General features: G+C 44.2%; 1 protein-coding gene across 1 annotated transcript in view; it reads right to left on the bottom strand.

Annotated features, from left to right (window-relative positions):
* Positions 1 to 5,988, bottom strand: part of STK33 (serine/threonine kinase 33) — a 73,119-nt gene extending 67,131 nt beyond the window's left edge. Inside the window, exon 1 of the mRNA XM_025197407.1 lies at positions 5,953 to 5,988. The gene's annotated coding sequence lies outside the window, so the exon portion shown is untranslated. The remainder of the gene's footprint in view (positions 1 to 5,952) is intronic.
* Positions 5,989 to 10,550: the final 4,562 nt, after the last annotated feature.

The following is a 10,550-nucleotide window of genomic DNA, read 5'->3' as shown; positions in this document are numbered from 1 at the left end:
TTTTTTTTTTTTTGGGTTGTTCTCCCGCCCTGGCGGGGGGTCGGGCTAGAAGATCTATTAGGTCCCTTCCGACCCTGTAACTATGAAACTATGAAGGGCTATATAAGTTAAGGACTGCCCAGGAGGAGGGGTAATCAGCCATGAGGAAGACAAAGAGAGAGAAGAGCTGGACCATCTGAAACTTGTTCTCTCTCTCAAAACTCATGATCAAGGAACTGCCTGCCTCCAGAGGGAATCTCCACCTACTGGATAATACTTGTGAGTAAGATACCTGAGATCTAACTAGATATATAGCTTGCAGTAACTCAGATGCGTGATCAAAGGCTACCCAGCCATGCCAGTTTGCTCTATGGGGTTTCTCTGATATTGCTCTACCCTGTACCCTCTTCCAACCCTACCCCTTGTAACCAATAAAGTTCTCCTTTGTACCTAGCGTGGAAGACTTATTGGGTGTGGGTCTACATTATGCCTTGGGGTCCCCTTGGTTCAGCTAAGGGACACCACTACTTGTGCTTCCGACTGAGGGAAGCATCCCAAGTTCTTGAAGTGAATCAAGTACCCTTGAGGGCTACTAGGCCTGTGTTTCCCAGGGTGCACAGAGCCAGAATCAAGCCCATCCCTGGGTGGTGGCAGTGATACCCCAGGCTAGCAGGTGTGCTCCAGGAAGGGGGTCAGCCAGACGTGAGGAGCCCCCAGGGAGGCACTCGGAGCCTGGAAGGTGGTCAGGCACAGTGAGGTGGGTGGCTCAACGCAGGAGCGCCCCCTACTGGCCCGCCACAGGGTATGCATCTAGAACCTTTTGAATCCCACTTGAATTAAAGTAACATATCTGTTATATGGATCAAGCACTAAAGAGATCTTTAAGATCATTACATACGCTATGTGAATTAGTTATACAACAATATACTAGATTGCAATAGAATATCATCAATATGGTTTTCAGGATTCTGTTCCTACCCTTGAAAGGAGTGTAGTATAGTGGTCCCAGGCAGCCTAGATAAACCCACTGATCTCCCAGTCACTGTGACATCCTGTATGTGAGATTAAATCTGACAGATTAGGCACTGAATTTTTTTTACAAGTTCCAGAAGTAACTTTTTGATATCTCTCAATCAACTTATGTAAAAAGAGGTCAATAATGCCTGTCTGCTCTATAAGCAGGACAAGGGCATCAAAGATATGGCCCAGGGAGCCCTATGACCTGGCCCACAGTTCTGCCCGTGAGTCTCAAACAGCCCCAGCACACAGCATGTGGCTCATGCTGCGTGCAGCATGTGGGGCTGGAGCCAGCATGCATGTTGGATTGGCCCCATGTACTTTGTGTAGCACATGCACCAGCTCCAGCCTTGTGCGCTGCATGTGGTACCCATACCAAACCAGGCCTGTGTTCTGGATCTAGTGTGTGGGCCTAGTCTATGGACCCAACTAGCCAAATGAGTTTGATGCCCATGAATAGGATATGTACTTTATGTAGGGTACATAGCCTACTTCAATGATATGAGCTTTTCAAAGTATAAGCATTATGAGTAAAACAGGAGATGTTTCAATTAAAGTACCCAGCGCTCCTTTACATGGAATTGGTTCTATGTTATTCTATATAGGAGTATACAAATTCTGACAAGTCATAGTCTTTGTTTTATGGCAATAATTTAGATCTAGGCAACCAACTTGCAATAGATAAAAATGAATCATTTCAAACAAAAAAACACCTGACATTCATTTTTATTACTGTTTCTTAAATGGATGAAATTTGATTTCAAATGTGTTTTTAAAATTAACAAATGTAAACTGTATTCTGTATCTTTATAGCTAAATTGTAAAACCTGAAAAACAGGTGCAGTGATGACTAACTTCAAATGAATTGCAAGAGCCAAATGTCATACCATCAAGCAAAGAGCAGCAAAGAATTCCAACTGTGTTAGCTATATCAGAGAAGCTACTATATTAGCACTGACTTATATAATGAAGAGCTAATAAACATTCAAAACAAGAAGGTTGCTTACAAGATGTTTATTAGGAGTTACTTACAGCACGTAGTTCAACAAATTCAGATGACTATATAAACATATCAATCTATAATGTAGATCCTCCATTCATATTTGGAGAGAGATTCAACCCAAGCATTCACTTCTTTATTTCAAATATGAGACTGTGACAAGTGGCAACTCTCGGGGCCGGGACTCATTTCAGCCCACTCACCTGTCTCTATGGGGCAATCCGCCTGATCCTGCCTGCCATGACTTTGTTGTTCCCATATACAGATGGTACGTGCGGGAGACTGCCCATTACTGCCCCGATGCCAGGGGGCACTAACTGCAGCTCTGACCTCCCCTACACTGCAGCCCATGCCTCACAGATGGCATTCAGATTAATATTACTCCCAGTCTGAGACTGGAGCAAATTAAGTCCAAAGTTGGGCTCCACACACACACACACACACACACACACACACACACACACACACACACACACACACCCCCCCTCTCACAGGAGGCCTCTTCCACTCCATCCCTCCCATACCGGGGTTTCTGGCATACTGCCGGTTACTGGGCCACACACCACTGCTCTGCTTCTTCTTAAGCGGCCCATCTTGGGGCATCAGGCTTCACTACTCTCATACTAGCTTTGCCACACAGAACCTTCATTTCCTGCGAGTTCCCCTACTCTACATGGTTTGGCCTTATGCCAAACCCTTGGCTAATTCTGCCCCAAGCCTCTCCCTGGGCACAGCTTCTCAGGGGGCTGGCCCTTGCACTGTCCTTCAAGTTTACTCTCATTCAACCCTACTCAGCATGCCCCTTGGGCTGTCCTTCAGGCCTTCTCCAGCTTCAGCCCTACTTAGCCCCCTCACACATACAGCCCTTCAGGCCTGCTCACGCTTCAACCTTACTCTGTGCGAAGCCTCCCAATATTCTCCACACTACCCCCTCTGGGGTCTCCAGGACCTCGTATCCTTGCTGGGCTCAGGCATCTACACGTGGGCATATCTGGCCCCCACTATTCCCACACGCTGCCCCTTCTGGGTTCTCTGGGATACGCATCCCTGCTGGGCTCAGGCGCCTACGTGTAGACACACCTGGCCCCCTCTACTTCCCCAGCTCTGTCCAAAGCCCACCCGAAGATGGGGGCTGGGTTTAAGGCACCCTTCCTCGCCTTTCACTGGGGAGGTAACTGGCCTGCCATTTCCTGGGAACTTCTATACCACCAGGAGCCCCACCAGGCCACCCTTCCCAAGCGAGGTGCAGTTTTAGGTCATGCCCAGGACCAGGAGCCTCCAAACCATCCCCATAAGCTCCTGCCCTTACCTCCAAAGTTGTTCCTGCTGCAGCTCAGCTAGGTGACGTTTCTGCCTTCCCTGGCTGCAGCAAACTGCAGCCTTTATATGCCTTGTTCAAAATGGCTGCCCTCATCAGGCACCTGGTAGCTGCCTGTCTCTGCCCTTAGAGTGGCAGGTAACCAAACATGCCTTGCCACAGAAACCTTCATTAGAAGAGTTGCTGCAGCCTAACCATGAAGCAACCCATGGTATATTGATTTGGGGGGTGTCACAGGATGGGGTCCCCAGAGATGGCTGTGATACCCCTAGGGCTCCTTGACTGCCAATCCTGCCCAATGGGCACCCTCTTTCTCATCTGCTACTTTTTGTTTGTAATTATTATGAATAGGGAGGCTGCCCTCGAGATTGTTTGGACACAGTCCTGATGGACCCCACTGAACACTGTCGGTTCTTGGACCCCTTTTGGGTCCTGCACAAAATGGTTGCCTCACGGGGCACCTTCAGCCTTATGGGCTAGATGCGTGGCTCCAAAACCGCCCCTTTACCACACCCCAAAGCTCACAGAAAGCATTCACACATTGTCCCTCCTGGGCCTTAGTTAGCTTGGCCTCCGGTCATCACTGGGCTCTCCACAGCCCTGTCTCTGCGCCCCCTGGCACTGGGGTCTGCTCACCCCCTTTGTCTCCACGCCCTGGTGCTGGGCTCTCCACAGCCCTGTCTCTGCGCCCCCTGGCGCTGGGGTCTGCTCAACCCCTTCGTCTCCACACCCCTGGCACTGGGCTCTCAGCAGCCCTGTCTCTGCACCCCCTGGCACTGGGGTCTGTTCACCACCTTTGTCTCCACACCCCTGGCACTGGAGTTCCCACACTGTAGTGAGCCCCGACAATGAGGCCTCCTCCTTCCCCAATAGCCTCAGCTCAATCCACCAGTCTATAAACAGCAACTAAAATGAGCCCATGGGCTATAACATAACACAAGCAGTTCAGGATGTGCTCTGTCCCTTTAAACAAGTCCAACTTCCCGCCCCAGCACTAAGTGCCTTGCAGGCCAGGGTACCTGGTGAGCTCCTGGAGCCCCATTAGCCCTAAGTGCAGCATATCAGGCAGACGCAGCATCTCTGGGTGATTCCTCTCCGAAGGCTCCTTCCCCTTTGGCTGCTGACAGAGAACTGACCCTCTAGTCCCAGCCCTGGGGTTTATATGTGCCCGGGGCCCTACCTCTTCTGGTCAGCTGACCGGCTACAGGTGCAGACTAATTTCCTCCTTAGCCTGCTGCCACAGTAACCTGCACCTGTGGGGTTCCTGCCTGACTGCTAGGGCCCTCTCTCTAGGCAGTTTCTACCCTTAAAGGAGCAAGTAACTTAGTGCCCTGCAACACAGGGAAAGGGGCAATGCATGCTGATCTCTGTCTGTGGCTAGGTACAGATGTTTGGGGAGGTTAGATCACATTAAAAACGACCACACAATCTAACTTAGTTCGCCCAGGTACAGACCTTACAGTTAGATTGACCTAACTTGAGACCTAACTCAAATATGAACTGTACAGAAGTTCAGGAAGCTTAGATCAGTCTAAAAATGTCCAACCCTATCCAAGTTAACTGTACCTCTGAGGTACTCTAACTTTTACTGGATCAGGTGAGATGGATCTTACTGAACTTCTGTTCAGTTCCCAGCACAGCCCCGGGTATGGGAAAGCTCAGCCACTGGTCTCAGCCCCAGGGCTGTGCTTTTCCTACTCTCTCCTCTCCCCAATCCCACCACAAGTCCCGTTTTAGCCTCCCTAGCCCCTCCCCCCAATGGATGACCTCACCCCCTAATGGACCAGCCAGACCCACCCCACAAAATCCCCCATTAGCAAGCTCCTCCCAGTGCCAGTTTTACTAGTGTTCACCAGTACTAGGAGCTGACTGAAGTAAGTTGGGGTGGGGGAGGAGCAGGTGGGATCAGAGGCGTGGGGGTGTTCATCTGGGGTCAGGGAGGGATCAGGAGGCTAAAAATATCCCTGGTTCGGGTGTGGAGGAGAGAACCCCTGCTCCCTGAATCCTCCCCCCACAGACCCCACTATCCCCCTTGATCCCACCAAACCCTCCCAGACCTCATCACCCCTCACAGACCCTACCTGACCCCTGATCCCCTACACAGATTCTGCCTGCCCCCCCCAGTCCTCCCAGTGGCAGTCGCCTATGCCCCCAACCCCCATGAACCCCACATGCCCACCTGTTCCCTCCATAAACCCTACTTGCCCCCCAATCTCCAAAACTCCTCCTGTGGACCCCACTTGCCCATCCCAATCCCCCTCGTGGGTACACCCTAATCTCCCCCACAGACCCCACTAGCCCCCCCACCTCTCCCAACCCCCACCCACTGTTCCCCCATCCTGACTAACTGAAGATTAGGTAGCCATTTTTAACTTGATCTAACCTCCCACTCACCTCCCCAAATGTCTGTATATACCCCATATCTTCCTGGGTTTTTTTGCTTTACTTCCAGTTACTTAAACTTTGCAGCTTCAAAGCTTATAAAAGGTATCAGCAGCACTGAAACTGGGTGTAAACATTTTTGCAAAAAGCCAAACAGTTCAAAGTCTTTTGGACGGTTAAACAATATTCATGAAACTATACAAAACAACATCTTGTTAGAGTTGATTTTTAGAATATCTTAAATAAAACCTCTTACCTGATTCACTTTTGCTTGCTCTCATATGAGAAACAACTTCTGTATAAAATCCTTTTTCTCTCAGGAAAAAAAAATAAATGAATAACAAACTTTTTTTTCTCATTGCTAGTATTATCAAAATTTAGCAGAAATGTGGGTCAAATCCAAAAGTACTCTACTATATAGATACAAAGGGTCTGACTTCTCATAAAAAGACGTCCAACTTCTATTGCTACCCACGTACATGCCCGTCTGAAGGTATGTGGGTAAGTGTTCATACAAAAGTGGATGTGCATACAATCCTCCAATTTAAAAAAAAAAAAATTGGGGTACAAATTCAAATTAGCGGAAAGAAATTTATTATGACAGTATTTAAAAGGTTTCAGACATCAAATACTGGCCGCTAAGCCAATACATTTGAAACAATCAGTGATGCATACTAATAATACACAAGGAATGAGAAACAAACCACTTGAATGGTTATAAAGATCCTATTGCTCAGCAGCCAAGCACAATAACTTGCCCAGGCAAGTGAAACCTAATTACTTAATGAACATTAGATTAACCTGCTAACCAGTGCTTCAAAATCCTTGGTGTATTCAGTAACCAGAATGCTTAATTTGAGGCTGAGATTAAAAACTGGCTCAGCATTATAACAAATTCATATCCCAAAACTACCCAGTGTTGTTTGACGCTATATATTTGTGGCATAAACTGTGCATTTAAGTATTACCGTTTTGTTTTACATCAACAGTATGCTGTCAAACAGTATTTTGTTCTTTACAGCAAAAGTATGGAAGTACCTAGGTAAGAATAAGTATGTTAGAATAGCGTTTCTTAACCTGTGGGCTGCGACCCAAAAGTGGGTCACAAGAATATATGAAAGGGTCACGAACAAACTTTAAAAATGGATCAACACATTTAAAAAATGGCTTTTCCTTTAAAGGAGAAAAACATGGGAAACCGTGGCTTTTCCCTTGCAGGCTGGCAGTTTCCCCCTGCCCCACACATTGAGGGACTGGGGCCTAGGGGCAGGTTGGGAGTGAGGGGCACTGGGTCAAGACTGGCTAATGTTTACAAATGGGCCCTGGTACAAAAAATGTTGAGAAACACTGTGTTAGTGTTACTAATATTACATACAATTATAGAAAAACTAGTGATTCACATTTTTTCAAATGAGTTAGAATAAGAGAGAAAAGGCACGGGCTAAATTTTTAAATGATCCCTCAACTGGTCTTCAAAACATGCATATACAAGAAAAATGTTTGTATGTACAAAATGATTATTGATGCGATTATGCAGTTACATGCTCTGTGCATGTATTTTTCAGGCCTTGTTACAGAAGTGACAAGTACCAAAATGTAGTACCATGGTTGCTTTAGTGTCTAAGAAATATAAGGAGAAATTAGAAGAAATTAGAAGCAGCCTTAGCTTACTAAAATGATTTACTCTAGTTATTACATTACTATTCTGGGTTGCACAGCATCAGTTGCTGGCAAACGTTATGTATTTTGGCTTTGTTTGATATTACTAAAATATTATATTACATTTATTAATGAGAGGACAAAAGCTTCTTATCTACTCTTTTTTGTGCAGGATTTTTAAAATAGTTCTTCATATCTTGCCTTAGTAATGCAATGTTGTATTATACTGTTTGCCTTATCTTTCGAGGTGAGATAACACAGCAGCTATTGTCCAGGTAGATTTTCATTTTAACTGAACAACAGTATATGAGGTAAATCCCTAACTTTAAGGGATATATAGTAGTCAAATGCAAAAGGAGACTATGATGTAAGAAAACTTTACTCAGTATATGAACACATAACTTTGCTGTTGTATGTGCCACAAAACGTCTTTTTTCATAGATTTCATAGATATTAGAGCTGGAAGGGACCTTTCACAAACTTCAATTGATAAATTGTGCATGATGCACATCTTTGTCTTTGTAATATTTTAAATTTAAAAAATATAATATCCTAAGCTGTTGTTTCATCTTTCATTTGATTCAAATGTTTCACAACTTAAATCTACATTATTACAAATCTCTTCAGAAGGTTTAAATAGTATTAAAATGCTATTTTAAATTAAATGGCAAGAGATCTAGAAAATTAAGGTTGCCTAATGTTAGAAAACCTAATGGAGTATGGATTTCTGCTTGAAGTTCTTCGAACAGACACCTCAGCAATCTTGTTTTTGTCTCTCATTGACACAAGTTTTAAAGATGTGAATACATTTTCAGAGTACGTTGCAGATATCCTTTATCTTCTGAGCAGTGAGCAAGAGTGGAGTACCAGTATTTGCAGAACACAAATTCTCTGAAGAAAAGATGTATTTTTCACATCTAACCAGTCATACAAGCTTTCAAAAGTAGATACATGCAGTAAAACATTCTGAGTCAAGAAACAAGGTATAATTATTATTCTTTCTTCTACTTTATAATTAAGTGTTTAAATGCATACAAGTAACTTAGCCATAAAGATCAGCTATGGGCAATAAAATCAAGACAGCCAGAATACATAATGATTGAGAACAGCTCTGACAGTTACAACCCCGAAGTCAGGGAGGTCATAAAAAGTAAGCAACTGAAGCTACTATGCCTTACCAAAAGACCCCTGAATAAAAAGCTTACTAAAGAAAAGGAGGAGACAGATGGGGAGTTACAATTTCTATTAAGGATTCCCTGATATTTAGCATATAAGTAAAATTGGACACGTTTTGAAATTAAAATAGTGACTTGGAAATTGGTTCAGGTCTCCAAAGACTACTCATAGTAAGACTTGGATCCTTAACTAAAGGAAGTGCTACATGGTTTATGGGCACTTTGACTAAACAGAGAGAAGCTATGCTGCATTTGTTTTATTTGGAGCTGTGCCTAAGAAAGCAGGCCAAACACTGTTTTATTTTCCTCTGGCTAAGCTGCTTATTTTTTTAATCTTCTCCTTTTTTGGTTCCAGATCAAAGTCCCTGCAAACCTAACCTTCAGGAGGACTGCTGGTGGTCCAGTTACAGATACATTCTGGGTACAGTGCCAAGCATGGGGTGAGAAAGGTCAAAGAAACAAGATCTCAACATCTTGAGAATATCATCTAAAAAATAACTCTACGAAATAAAATGCCTGGTCCAGTGATGCTCAACCTACAGCCTGCAGGGCTCCAACCCATAGGGCTCCCCACAGATCCGAAAATGAGCAGTAGCAGCATTAACTGCCCCAGCTCTAGGAGTCACAGCACTTAAATACATCCACCATTCTCCCGCCACCAAATTTCTGGAGGCATAAGGAGCCCTGGGAGCCAGGTGACATGGCCCTGTCTGCCGGATCATACCTACACACTGGCACTACACCACTATTCCAGCCCACAGGACTAGACAGGTTGACCACCACAGGGCTAGTCTAAATTATAGTTAAAAAGAAACTCTCAGATGCGAGTTTCTCAAACTATTTGATAAAGTATGAGCAAATAGAATAAATTCACTATTCAAGGTCAACCAACAAACTATTCCTGTATCCTAAAATCAACCTGTGTTTTGGCTGGCTAATTCATCGCCACTAGTAATAGAGCAAGAACTTTCCAGACTGGCATAGAACTAGTCTTTGATTGGGTAACAGAAAATTGTAAACGTGTCTCGTGAATGTGAATGTTGTGAATGGCTGATTGAGCTAAAAGACTGTTATTTACCATGTTCCTGACATAAACATAGTATGAACATCAGAGGAAATGCAAGTTAAAAAGAGGGGCAACAGATTGAGACTACATTAATACAGATGGTATAGAAAAAGTCTACAGTGGATGTGTCTACATGTGCTCCTATGGCACCTAAGTTACTGCGTCATCATTTGTACGTCCTTTTGGTACTTCCTTTTGGGTACTAGCCCATAGTGCACTGTGTGCACCATGCACAATTATTTTTGGCTGTTATGTGCTATAATGAGGGAGCGTGTTGCTATGGCAACATAGCTGCAGCATCATGGTTTGTGACTGCCAACATCAGGTCACTGTAGTGCATTGCTACAGTGATGCAGCATCACGTGGAGACACACCCAGCCTCTCTCCAACAAATTAAATACCAGCTTACTCCAGAGGCATTCATTTTGCAGTAATGGTACCTTACTTTGTCACATATTCTGGTGGTGTTTAAAGTATTCTTTCATTGTACATTGCAGTTTATCAGGTCAAGAATCTATTACATATTTCACTAGTCTACTATTTTCACACTATATGGTAGTGTGAAAATTTCTAGTGCTTTATTTATTGCTATTTATTATTTCCACTAACCAAATAAAAAATATATGGCAAAACTGTAAGTTTCTGGTAATACTACAGGAATGCATTTCTAGGGCTCTCTCTCAATGTTCAGGGTACAGAAAACAGAAAAATATCTAACAAAGACAGTGTATATACAGTCTAAACCACATATACTGGACTGCTTTAACAAGCAGAAAATTGCCCAATATACAGGGCAACCTTCTAGCCTACCTCAACTTCTGTCAGCACTGTGCTATTAACAGAGTTTAAACAGAGCAAGTCCTGTCAATGTCATGGCGGCCTTAATAAGATATGAATACCTAAAAGCAAGACATCCTTGCAGAAATTAGCAGGCAGGCTTAAACAGAACCTAAA

Source organism: Alligator sinensis, unplaced genomic scaffold, assembly GCF_000455745.1.
Source record: "Alligator sinensis unplaced genomic scaffold, ASM45574v1 scaffold502_1, whole genome shotgun sequence".
Lineage (NCBI taxonomy): Eukaryota > Metazoa > Chordata > Crocodylia > Alligatoridae > Alligator > Alligator sinensis.
The sequence above is the reverse complement of the archived record's forward strand: the minus strand, read 5'-3'. Positions and strand labels throughout refer to the sequence as shown.